Source organism: Drosophila obscura, unplaced genomic scaffold (assembly GCF_018151105.1).
Source record: "Drosophila obscura isolate BZ-5 IFL unplaced genomic scaffold, ASM1815110v1 contig_206, whole genome shotgun sequence".
NCBI lineage: Eukaryota > Metazoa > Arthropoda > Insecta > Diptera > Drosophilidae > Drosophila > Drosophila obscura.
Window position 1 is genome coordinate 83,662 of NW_024542797.1, and position 14,533 is coordinate 98,194.

Here is a 14,533-nt window from a genome sequence, read left to right on the forward strand (position 1 = left end):
TCGGCTTTAATTTCTTGGGGTTTTCCCATTTCATTAAAGACTTTTAGTATCGCCCTTTTGGTTTCTAACCAGTCACGACTGTTCACTTCTATTAGTGTAGCGAATTTTGAGTATATATCGATACATGATAGGAACTGTTGGTCACCTATCAGATAGAAGTCCATTACGTACCGTTCTCGGATGTTTAAGACTTCCGGTGTTACTTCAAATGACAACTTGGTGTTTCTATGCTCAGTCTTGGCAATATTACACGTTGTGCATTCGTTTATTATATTTTGTATCAATTTTTGGTGGTCAGGGTAGTAGTATTTTCCCTTAAACCAATTAATGGTTTTCTCTATTCCAGGGTGAAGTAATTCTTTATGGTTTTTCATTATCAATTCTTTGAATTCCGCGTAATTGGGTATATCTATGAGTTTTGAACTTGATTTCATAACTTTTGTGAAATTGATTGGACTGATAATTTCCAAATACGCTTGTTGGAAAGTTGGGAAATCAGTCTCGTTATGGAAATAAAATGCACTCTTTTTGGTACATAGATATTCCTTAATGAGTTCTTTAGCCAAGGTTTTGGTCATTTCCTTGTATGTGATTTTGATAATCAATTTATGGAAATAGTGTTGTGTAGTTACTTTATCTTCATCTCCCTTGATCAACTCAATCTTGCGATTGAAATAGTTGATTGGTCGTTCTGTAATGGGAATATGATTGAGATTGTCTTCTTGCGCACTGTGTATTGTGGCGCCTGCACTGTCAGAGACTTCTTCGAGTAGGTTTTCGTTAACTTTAACTCGGGAAAGGGCGTCCGTCGAATATTTGAAGTCGAATTCGTTTAATTTGATCTTCCACTTTTGTAGTTTCATATTTGGTTCTTTGAGGTTGTTTAACCATACTAACGGCTTATGGTCGCTAATTATTTCGAATGTTCTCGAATGTTCTCGAATGGCATCTTCAGCCCCTTGTTAAATGAAAGCTCACTGCTTCATGATCTTCGACTAGTTAAGCCGGTGTTTTCACCAGGTTCCGACGGAGTTCCCGGCTGTGTACTTAGGTACTGTGCCGACGCTCTGTGTGGACCCTTGCTTAAACTATTCACCCTATCCATTAACTCTTCATGCTTCCCCCCCCCCCATCTGGAAGGAATCTTTTATTATTCCGCTCCATAAGAAAGGTAGCAAGTCTGATGCAGATGTGAAAAAATTTTAACTCCGCACTTGCAACGCACTTGCAGCACGGATTTATAAGGCGACGATCAACAACCACAAATTTATTAGAGTTTACCTCTTTTATCATTAAAGGCTTTCAAGGTAACTTGCAGACGGATGTCATTTACAATGATTTTAGTAAAGCATTCGATTCTGTAAACTATTCCCTTTTAGCACAAAAACTTGACCTTTTAGGGTTTCCGCCTAATCTTTTGAGATGGATTTCTAGCTACCTTCGTTCTAGGTCTCAAAGAGTCCTCTTCTCTTCACCTGTTAAGGTTACTTCTGGAGTACCACAGGGCAGCCATCTAGGCCCCCTACTATTCACATTCTTTATTGATCTGCCTTCAGTATTAACAAACTCTCGAGTACTCATGTATGCGGATGATGTTAAACTTTGTGTCCAGTATAAGGACATTTCATTTCACTCTCGCTTGCAATCCGATCTCAATAACTTTCAATCATGGTGTTGTGCAAATATGTTACACCTAAATGCCTCGAAATGCAAAGTAATGACATTTCATCGCTCCAGCCCCCTTTTGGCTCCATATAGCCTCTGCGGTGGTTCTCTTGAGAGAATTACCTTGGTTGATGATCTTGGTGTTAAATTAGACCCAAAGTTAAGTTAAATAAGGCCATGGGTGTGCTTGGGTTTATAAAGAGGTGGTCAAAGGAATTTGACGACCCCTATATAACGAAGACTCTCTACATCTCGCTTGTTCGTCCGATTTTAGTAGTAGAAAAATGCTTGGTGTGATTTTTATGCACAACCTGATCAAGGGTGACGTAGATAGCCCTGACTTGTTGAGCCGCATAAACCTTACGATTCCTATTAGATCTACTAGAAACTTCATTCCTTTGTTCCTTCCGCTTTGTAGATCGAATTATTCCTTGCACGAACCATTTAGGGTACTTTGCTCGGACTTCAATTCCCTCTACCACATAATATCAACTACTAATTCCCTTAATCTTCTTAAACTAACATTAACATTACTAACATATCTTTCCCGTAATTAGTTATATTTCTTAGCTATCTCTGCATGTTTAGCTCTTTGAGTTGTGTTTAGCTCTAATTTTCCTCGAATTTTAGTCTAACACCTATCTTTCCTGCATGCTCGCGGTCGGTTCGGTAACACGCGTCATGCGGCAGCGCCCCTCGGTCGGTTGGGCGGGAGGAGGGCTGCGTTTCTGCCTGGGTTCCGCGCGTAACAGGCTTCGGCTTGGTGTCGCATGGGCCACTTGATGGTGCAGCCATTGCATATCAACGTCCAGACATATAAAAAAAAAAAAAATACCTAGTAGCCCAAACAATTGCTTACAATTCTTTCTCGATAGCGGAATAATTGATCTCATGTTCGTTCAGCGTTCGGCTGGCGTAGCAGATCGGTTTATGGTCTTGCGATAGGACTGCACCTATAGGCATGTTACTAGCGTCGGTAGTAACAGAAACCATTTTGTTAAAGTCTGGATACACGAGAATTGGGTCTGAGGTGATGAGTACTTTTAGTCTCTCGAATGCCTCGACATATTTCTCTTCTATAGGATCTATTATTGCTCGTTTCTTTAGTTTGAGCGTCATAGGCTTGGCTAAAATTATTATGTCATCTAAGTACACCAAACAGTCTGTGAAAATTAGGTCTTCCAAAAGATCGTTCATGCATCTTTGGAATGTGGCGGGGGCGTTGGTTAGCCCAAATGGCATTCGAGTATACTCGTAATGACCATGTTTGGTAGAGAAAGCTGTTTTCGCGATCGAATTAGTTTCCATTGGGATTTGATGGAAACCTTTTGCCAAATCGATTGTGGTGAAATATTGGCACTTTCCTAATTTGTCTAGGATTTCATCCATTCTTGGAGTTGGAAACTTATCCTTTATGGTTATCTCGTTATGACCTCTATAGTCTACGACTAACCTGTACTTCTGTTTTCCGGAAGCGTCTATCTTCTTCGGAATCATTGAAATGTGGGAACAGTAAGGCAATTTCAATTTACGAATTATTCCTTAAGATTATTTTTGAATTCTTGAAGTCTAGTGTAAGTAGGTTAGGGCAAGGCGGGAGCGCAATAAAAGCTCGCTCTTTCGCTCAAGGCGAATTCGCCCCGCTTTGCCACCGTAGGTTAGCTAGGCATAGAACGAATTGTAATGAATTTTAGAATATAATCGTTGAAATTGACTTCGATCGAGCGCACGAGAACTTCGTTAGTTCCGCATTTTTTAATAAACTTTACGCCACCCAAGTCTTTTGGTCTTCGCATTTGGAAAAACTATTCTAAATTTTCATGGCGCCCCCGGGTGGACTTAAAGAATAAATTAAAAACGAGAAGGAACGTGTGAGTCGCTTCTGGGGACACGACTCTACTTATACCCGTACTCAGTCAGAATATACATTTTTGAACATATGATTTTTTAGAATTTTAGCATTAAAAAAAAAAAATTTTACATTTGACATTTTTTTTCTACATCTGTTATCTACATCTACATATATTATGTATTTTCTACATCTAACATGTAGATTATACATGTACCATCTTCTCCGCTAGGGGTTGCTCGCGCACTGAACGCAGCAGCGTGTGCGAGCGAGATGGAAAATGAGTTGTGTTGTCGATGGCTGGAGGGGGCAGGGGAAGCAACTGAAAATTAATTTCGTCATTCTGGCTATAATTATGATCCGCTCTGATTCAGATTCAGCAGTCTGGTAGATATGGCTCTTATAGTCTCTGCGATCTAGGCGCTCAACAAGACAGACAGACGGACAGGCGGTCAGACCAAAGACAATATAAGTATACTTATATAATATACTTGTCGTAGAGTCATTTTTACAATAATACTCTTCATTGTTTTCCTCATCCTCTCCTTCTGCCACCTCGTCGACAAAACGTTTCGTGGCGCGTGGCATGACTTCTCGCTTCACACTCCAAAAACTGACTGCCTCCGCAGTTCTTTTCTAATTGCGATCTTCTCTTTTCCAGTCATCACTCACACATGCAAGAATTTTGCCAACACACACTCAAGCCTTGAGTGTACCTTCTTTTTGCTCTCCTTCTTAATCTGCTTTACTGCAGATGTACTCTCTTTCATGCCCACGCCAGGCTACGTCAGACAAGAACTGCCAGTCCACGAAAGTAGCAGAGGAACAAACAAACAGTACCGTGGTTAAAGACACACCGAACACGGAAGTTACATTTATAAATCATTTTCTTTATTTAAATTAAAAAGTTAATATGCGACACGGCCTTCCTGACCTACACACGTCCTCGTGTGTTTGCAAATACAAATTTCTTTTCTTTCCTTTAATCTTTGTTTTTCTTTCACATGTTTTCGAAATATAAATCATAAACAAATAATTACTCCTTTATATAGAAATGCTATCCTTAAAGCTTACTTTCTTTTTAAATTGATTTAATTTTACCGCCCCAAGATACGGGTTATCACAAATTAATATAGCCAAAATTTATTGAACGTACAATAGCTCTCAGTTTATATCACAATAAACCGGCCAAACAGCATTATCTTCGTTACCATAGCTCACAGTTTACACCACATTAAACCGGCCAAACAGTCAAAGTTCACAGCTCAAATCAAATTTTACTGACCATCATACAACAATAGCACGCAGCTTAAATCACATTAAACTGGCCATCATACAACAATAGCACGCAGCTTAAATCACATTAAACTGGCCATCATACAACAATAGCACGCAGCTTAAATCACATTAAACTGGCCATCATATCTTCTTAACAACTCATTACTTTTACATCATGTCAACATCATCACAGGCCTCAAAGGCCTCATTTTCATCATATTGATCATCATACTCAGTAACATTCAAGCTCTCACCGGCTTTAACTTCGACATTTTCCTCATCACTTCCAATATCCAACTCTGTGGTAATCCCCTCCTTGGGCATACTTCGCAAAAATTCGTGCGAGTATTTATACGTTCGATTAGAATTGATCGACTTAAGCTTATACCGATCCCCATCCAAAACTTCGGTCACTAAAAACGGACCTCTATACTTAGGGTCTAATTTGGTTTGGTACCTTTCTTCATTCTTAAGCAGCACATAGTCTCCGACCTTGTGTTTTACAATTGCTGCCTTATTTTTATCAAATCTATTTTTTTCGTAATTGGCATTCTTTTCCATATTATACTTTGCCATTTCTCTAACTTTTTGAACTTCAACAGTATTTTCATTATCAGCAACAGGCGTTAGACCAAATGGCCTTGCTTCTTTTCCAATAAGTAATTCTAATGGACTAACTTTGGTCACTCTGTTGGACGTGCAATTCAGAGCCAATTGTACCTCTTGTAAAGCATCTTGCCAGGATCGCTGGCTCGTTTCAACAGCAGTTAGCATTGACTTTAAAGTACTCATTACTCGCTCCACCTGGCTCGACTAGCCCCAGTTGCAATTAAATGCAAATATATCTTTTGCGCAGAGCAGAAATCACGAAACACTGAACTAGAAAAACTACGACCCTGATCTGCGATCAAGCGAGAAGGGACACCAAACAACGATATTGATGCCTTCACAGCTTTAATACAGTTTTCACTATCCAGCCTTACTGTATGGCACAAGTGGACAAACTTGGTTAATCCGTCTATTTGGACAATAACATACTCCTTTTGGTCGTTTTTACCACTAAGCTTTCCAGTAATGTCGATATGGACAGTCTGCCACGGAATATCAATCTTCTGGATGGGATGCAATTCGGCCTGTATTTTTCCAGATGGTGGTTTGGACAATCTGTAGGTAATGCAGTTATCTACAAATTTGCGGACATATTTAGACATTTTTTCAAACCAATAAAATTCATACATTTTCTCCAGTGTTTTCTCCCAACCAAGATGCATAATTGCCTCGTGAACATTATTAACTACGGACCACCTAAACGGCTTTGGGATAACAGGCAGACAACGGGTTTTTCCATTTCTCTGAATTTTCCTATAGAGTGTTCCAGCTCGCAACTCATACGTCTTGGCCATATCCTCAGATAACTCATTGTCACGCAACTTGGTAACAATTGACGACGTTTCCTTATCTCTCTGCTGTTCAGCCAACAGCCAATTATCTGTGATCTCAGTTAAATTGATGTGATGTTCGACTGTACTAGGTAACACTACATGATTGTCTGGTAGTGGGTTTCGAGAAAGGAAATCTACATGAGCCATTCGCTCACCAGGTCTATATTCTATTTCGAATTCGAACGACTGCATATACGACCACCAACGATGTACTCTGGGAGTCAGTTCGATCTTGGTGCGGGAGGCCTTAAGCGAATTGCAATCTGTGAAAACTACAAATTTGCGGCCATGTATGTAATGGCGAAAATGTCTAATTCAATTGTAAACAGCGAGGGTCTCTAACTCATATGAATGGTATCAAGATTCAGCAGGTGATGTTCGTTTGCTGTAGTACTCGATTACCCTAGGCTTATTGTCAATTTTGTGCAACAAAATTGCACCATAGCCATCTGCACTCGCATCAGTGTGCAGCTCTATGGGAAATTGCGGATCGAAGATAGTGAGAACAGGTTCATTGGTCAGAATAGAAATAACTTTCTGCCGTATTTGCTCGTGCTCTAGGTCCCAATGAAAAGAAACATTTTTCGAAGTCAAAGCATAAAGTGGTTTTAACATCTGCGAAAATTTAGGCACAAACTGCCGGAAATACGAAACCAATCCAATAAACTGCCTTAATTGGTGCACCGACTGCGGAGGAATCAAATTCACCAAGGCACGTATCTTTCGCGGATTTGGTCGGATTTCACCCTCTCTAACTTCGAATCCCAAATATTCAACGCTGGACTTAAGAAAAGAACATTTTGCAACATTAAAAGAGAAGCCAGCTTTGGTAAGCGTTTGCAAAACTACTCGTAACCTATCCAGGGCTTCATTTTTATTGCCCGCGACTATCATAATGTCGTCCATATAAACAACGACATATGAATGAGTAAGTTCACCTAATGTCTTGTTAACGGCCCTTTGAAATACCGATGGGGCATTCTTAAGCCCCATAGGCATAGCCAAAAACTCGAATTGTCCTTCTAGTGTCACAAAAGCGGTGCGCTCGATTGAGTTGGGATGAATTGGAATTTGATGAAACCCACTTGCCATATCTATGCAGGTAAAATATTTAGCTCCACACAATCGGGAAATCTGATCAGAAATCAGTGGCAAAGGATATTTATCAGACACAGTGTTTGCGTTCAACTCTCTATAGTCTACACACAGTGGGTCCGAACCATTTTTCTTTCGGACAAGTATCATCGGGCTCGCAAACGGAGAACAACTAGGGTGTATAATATTTGCCTTTCACAATTCATCCACTATTCGTCTTACTTGTTCTTTTTCTTCAACACTCAACCTAAAGGGGCGTCTCTGTACTGTCTTGTTAGGATCAATCAGACGTATTTCCAATTGTCCAGTAGTCACGCGGCTCTGTGGAACTCCATTTATAAATGATTTAGAATAGTCTTTTAAAATTGTTATCAACTGATCTCTATCAGATCCTACCAAATCGGTATCAACGCTTGCCAGGTCAGGAGTGCTTTCGGGAACCAACACAGGATATATAGATTTTTCCTTAAATATAACAAGCGATTTAGAGGTAATTGTTACACCGATTCCCTGGCTCAAAATCTCTCGACCAATCATTACTTCGTAATTCATGTAGTTGTTTAGAACCACGTGAAACAGAATCTCAAAAGAATATTCGCTTATCATAACATTTGCAAGTATTTGTAAAGTGCTACATACTGTATTATTACCAATACCCCTTAGTACAACTACATTGTTTACTCTAGTTCCGGAAAGTCTCTGTGACGCAGCTTCCTTGCGAGCATTCGGCTCCGGAATCAAAACAAAATGGAAACGACTCACCAAATTGCATCAGCGTTCCCATGGGCTCGACGACAGTACACACGTTAACGTGCTTAACGTTAATGTTGTTGGAAGGTGTGCCACGCTCTGGGCATTCTTATCTCCTGTGCTGGAAACGTGCTGATTGTGATTTGGTTGGTGCCGAGCTGCTTCTCTCTTAAAACGACAGTCGGCCATCTTATGACCAAGTTTCCCACAATTGTGACACTTGATGTATGGAAATAGCTTGACCCTTTTTGCTGGCGGAGCAGATGAATTATCAGTAGAACACTGACCCTGTCGTACGTCAAATGAAAACGCCTTCAATTCTTGATGCAGCTCGTTGCGCGTCTTAATGTCCGTTGTAAACACTAAACGCTGCAGTCTCTTGTCAACTCCAGCGGTATGCGCCAAAACAACAGAAACGGCTATTTGTTCCACGGTCAATGATTTCCATCTGGACATGAGCGAAGTGACCATTCTGCTTCCATACAACGAAAGGCATTCTCCAACATTTGGGCGCCCATTCATAACGGTTGCCGCCAAGGTCTCCGTACCAGTAAAATGTTGCAAAAATAATTCTCGAAATTGTGTCCATGTTATGCCCGCAAAGCAAGTTTGCGACAGCCAATGTGACGCGGTTCCCTCTAGCGACTGGCTAAGAGACATTACAAGAGCGCTGCCCTCCAACGGGTTTTCAGAGAGAATGTAGTCGACAGTTGAACACCAAGAGAGCGCGTCCGCGCCTGCACGATCAGGATTGAATTTCGGTAGTACGACGACTATTGCGTCGTTTGATTGCGTACGCTGCACGGTTTTGATGAGCTTTTAAAATGGCGATTTTGCGACTCCAACAGCATTTGGAGGTTTTCGTCAGAACCGGCCTGAGGAGTAGTCCATCCCACTTCTGATGTCGTAGAGTCATTTTTACAATAATACTCTTCATTGTTTTCCTCATCCTCTCCTTCTGCCACCTCGTCGACAAAACGTTTCCTGGCGCGTGGCATGACTTCTCGCTTCACACTCCAAAAACTGACTGCCTCCGCAGTTCTTTTCTAATTGCGATCTTCTCTTTTCCAGTCATCACTCACACATGCAAGAATTTTGCCAACACACACTCAAGCCTTGAGTGTACTTCTTTTTGCTCTCCTTCTTAATCTGCTTTACTGCAGATGTACTCTCTTTCATGCCCACGCCAGGCTACGTCAGACAAGAACTGCCAGTCCACGAAAGTAGCAGAGGAACAAACAAACAGTACCGTGGTTAAAGACACACCGAACGCGGAAGTTACATTTATAAATCATTTTCTTTATTTAAATTAAAAAGTTAATATGCGACATACTTATATTGTCTTTGGTCAGACGGACAGACAGACATGGCTCTATCGACTCGGCTATTGATGCTGATCAAGAATATATATACTTTATGGGGTCGGAAACGTTTCCTTCTCTGCGTTACACACATCCACTTTTACCACAAATCTAATATACCCCTTAACTCTTTTTTAAATACGGGTATAAAAAGGCAACAAATAAAAGTGACAGTGACACAGTTTGCATAAAGAAAGTTATAATAAATATAACTAGTTTATTCTATTATAGAATAAAAGTGTCGTGTTTGTGTATCCAAATATAAAAGCCTTGCCAAAACCATCGTGTCGGCCGAGCAATACCCTCACCGCCTGTTGCTGATCGTTGCTGCTACCCTGCCGATATACTTGCTGCTTCACCGTTGCTGGTTACTGGTTACCTGCTGCTTCCCGAACAGACCCCGTGCAACCTAGAAGACGAATGGCCCCTTGTGATTGCACGGACTGCAAGAGGAAAGTGGCAGCTGGACTTAAAGATCCAAACGCAGAGCCTGAGGTATTTGTGCAAAAAATTGAAAGCTACAGCCGAAGACTTACATAAATACATATATAAATTGTTTTGTGCTGGAAAAATAGCACCTCGCTTTCAATTCTTGGCACAGACGTATGATATAGTAGAGTTTGATTTGCATGCATTTAATTTATTAGTGCACATACATATATAACACCACATAACACATACAACAACCATACCATACTCTATTTGAACCGTTTTTGAACCGACAATTATATATCGTTTACCGCAATCACTGTCGCCCCCCCTCTTTCCAGTTTCGTTGTTTGAAATTCGCCAAAAAGTTGGTTCGTTAACCCAAGACGCGGTGTATAACACTTACTTCCATACACATATTCACACATACAAGCAGCTGCACCGGTACATTCTTTTCGTCTCTCGCTTCGCTTATCCGCCGTTGCTTGCTGTGTATTTGGTGGGAGAATTTTCGTTGCCGCGCTTGATCAAAACGGAGCGCCAAGTGACGGCTCTCACTTGGAAAGTGACGCGCTACCCTACAGTGGTAGGGTATATCGTTTTTGGCTGTCACTTGCAACCAACTTAAACCTCGTACCTCGACATTCAATTATTTTCGTTCTTGTTGAACATTTATTATTTATTTATCTACTAAAACATATTGGTTGTCGTCGCGTATATTATACATAGTAAAATGGCACAAGAAAATAAGTCTGTTCTCGATGACTTAAAAAGTAAGCTTAAAAACCGAGTCAAAAGCATTCGCCGCTTAGAGGATCGATTAAAGGGTGGGTCAATTCCATTGCAATTGACAGAGCAACAATGCAGACTCGATGTTCTGAATACTGCTATTAACAAGGCCAACCTATTGCAAGAGCAAATGGAAGAAATTGATAGCAAAGATGAATTTGGAGCCGAGCTGGAAGAAATGGCCATTGTAACCAAGGCAAAGATAATGTCGCTTATCGATGCATTGAAGATAACAAGCGATACGCAGCCCTCGGTATCAGCTTCTACGGCCCCAACTCGTGCTCGATTTCCGAAATTGTCCCTACCAAAATTTAGTGTTAAATATTCGGAGTTTAAAAATTTGATTAGCCGTTTTGAGACTCTTGTTCATAATGATGATAGTATACCGGTGATTGAAAAATGTAATCATTTAATTTCTAGTTACTGGGTCGACTCTGTTCAAAACGAGATGAATGAGACTTGACTTCGAAAAGTTGCCGCTTTGGTCCGACTTTGAAAAAGTTTTAAATCGTCGATACCAGCATTTGTCTGCGGAAGAGTCGACAAAGCCAAGGCACGAAAAGGTCATGCCAAGCAAGTCGCACAATCGCAGCTCATTTGCTTGTCCTTCCACTCCCCCCAACAGTAGAGCTCAGCGAACATGCAGCTATTGCAATTCGGGAGACCATGTAGTGGCCAACTGCACGCCATTTTCACGTCTCTCGGTTATGCAAAGGTTCAAGTTCACCAAGTCTTCGTCTGCGTCTTTATGTATTAATTGTCTGCAAAAGGGTCACACTGTAGTAAGATGCAAGGTCGCCAAATGTCGAGTTTGTGGCCGCTCACATCACACATTGTTGCATCGAGACACAGTGACTGATAATAGTCTCTCGTTGCCGCCACCCCCAGAAAGTTCGTCTCCTCCTTTAAATCAGGATCGACCTTCCACCTCTCATGCTCTGCATGCGACTTCGTTGGACAGGGTGATTTTGGCTACGTCGATCGTAAGCGTCAGAACAAAAAACGGTGAACATATTTTGGCCAGAGCTCTCCTGGACTCTGGATCCCAAACAAACTTCATCACGGAAGACCCCGCCCACCGCTTACAGATCCGTGGAGAGGAGTCGTGTATTACCTTGCTTGGTATTGGTGAATCCAATTCTCAAGTTAAGAATAAAATACACACTGTGGTGAAGTCGCGCATAGATGGTAGTGAGTTCTCCTTTGATTTTTGGATCCTGAAATCAATTTCAGGTTATCACCCTGACCAGTCAGTTAATGTACATAACTGATTGGAAAATCCTAGAGAACCTACCACTGGCAGAGCCCTATTTCTACAAGCCACAAAGAATAGACATGCTGATTGGAGCTGAATCATTCTTTGAGTTATTAGCTGTTGGTCAAATCAAGCAAGGTCCTGACATTCCAACTCTTCAGAAGACCCATCTTGGCTGGGTTGTTTCGGGAAAATATGTTTCCAAAAGTTCTACCCCCCAAACTGCAAGCAGTTTTAGTTGCAGTGAAAAGTTGTTAGTTTCCATTGATAGGACCTTGCAAAAATTCTGGTCACTGGAAGAAATGCCATCTCCAAAGCAAATTATTTCGTCTGAGCACACGTTATGTGAAAAGCACTTTCAGAAGAATACTCAAGTATTGCCATCAGGTCGGTTTGAAATAAGACTGCCGTTTAAATCAGATCCAAATTGTCTGGGCAACTCCTTTGAGGTTGCTAAACGGCAGTTTTTGTCACTCGAAAGAAGATTGTCTCGTGACCCTGAGTTGAAGAAAATGTACTTGGAATTCATGGAAGAGTACCTCTCCTTAGGTCATATGTCGCCGACTGACAATACGGTTCCTTCTACTCCACACTACGTAATTCCACATCAGTGTGTCCTTCGGCGCCAAAGTACGTCCACCAAGCTTCGCGTCGTGTTCGATGCGTCGTCGAAGACGTCCTCTCAGGTGGCCTTGAATGTGATTCTGATGGTCGGACCGACCATTCAAGAGGAATTATACTCAATGCTTCTCCGCTTCCGTCTGCACAGGTTCGCCCTGACTGCCGGTGTAAAAAAGATGTATCGCCAAGTGATGGTGAATGAAGCGGATAGGCAGTTTCAGATGATAGTGTGGAGAAGAGACCCATCTGAGTCCTTGAGATTATACAAGCTTAACACCGTGACGTATGGGACTGGACCAGACCCCTTTTTGGCTATCCGATGTTTAAAAAGGTTGAGTGAGACTGTGAAACTATCATTCCCTAAAGCTGCTCACGTTATTGGGTCCGACTTTTACGTTGATGACATGTTGACTGGTGCTGCATGCGTAGAGGAGCTAAGGGCAATTAAGTCCGAAGTATCTCAGATTCTTCAGACCGCAGGGTTTGAGTTAGCGAAATGGTTCTCGAACTCACCTGAGATCACCGCATCTGAGAGCTCAGCAAAGCCCATAACGATCTCGGATTCAGATTCGACTAAGGCGTTAGGAATCTCATGGTTGCCTAAGGAAGATGCCTTTCAGTTTAAAATTGACAATGAAAACATGGGTCCCCGAGCGACAAAACGGAACATACTGTCGGTGACATCGAAGTTGTTCGACCCCCTTGGATTGTTAAGTCATCTCGTTATAAAGGGCAAGATCCTATTGCAGGAACTCTGGCTTAACAAACTAGATTGGGATGAGTCGATTCCGATGCATTTGGAAACAGCATGGAATATGTTGAAAAATACACTGTCTCAATTGGAAGAGATCTCCATACCTCGGTTTGTGTATTCCGATCCGATGTCACCGGTCCAGATAAATGAAGATTTAAAAATATCAATGTTGACTTCAAAGTCCAAAGTAGCGCCGCTCAAGACCAAAACGCTCCCACGGCTTGAGTTATGTGCCGCTCACCTTCTCGCGGATCTCTGTCACAGAATCAAGCCCATATTACAGGTTCCTATCGAACGAGCTGTGTATTGGTCAGACTCTGAAGTAACTCTTCACTGGATTCGGTCGCATCTATCTTCGTTGTCGACGTTCGTTTCGAATAGGGTGGCTGAGATTCAGGAGTGGTCAGATGAAGCTACGTGGCGGCATGTCCCTAAAAAACAAACCCTGCAGATATTGTGTCAAGAGGTTGTGACGTCAAGGAAATCGTCCAGTCAATCTGGTTTGAAGGACCCGCATTTCTAAAGGATGAAGGCCTAAAACTGGCCTAAAAACCCTCATTTCGAGCCTTCAGAAGATGTTGAACTGGAGAAGAGGAAGAACGCGGTCGGGCTGACCGCTGCCGTGGAAGTTTCGGATTTAGTAGATGTCATAGAGAGATTCTCGTCACACCTCAAGCTGCTTAGAGTGTTTGGTTATATGTTCCGCTTTATAAGAAAATGTAAGAACCCAAGCATGACGTTTGAAAAAACGGTCTCACCGACCGAGTATGATGAAGCCTTTCGTAAAATCGTTGAAATTGAATTCGATCGAGCGCACGAGAATTTCGTTAGTCCCGCATTTTTTAATAAACTTTACGCCACCCAAGTCTTTTGGTCTTCGCATTTGGAAAAACTATTCTAAATTTTCATGGCGCCCCCGGGTGGACTTTAAGAATAAATTAAAAAAAAAGGCAACAAATAAAAGTGACAGTGACACAGTTTGCATAAAGAAAGTTATAATAAATATAACTAGTTTATTCTATTATAGAATAAAAGTGTCGTGTTTGTGTATCCAAATATAAAAGCCTTGCCAAAACCATCGTGTCGGCCGAGCAATACCCTCACCGCCTGTTGCTGATCGTTGCTGCTACCCTGCCGATATACTTGCTGCTTCACCGTTGCTGGTTACTGGTTACCTGCTGCTTCCCGAACAGACCCCGTTGCTGCAACCTAGAAGACGAATGGCCCCTTGTGATTGCACGGACT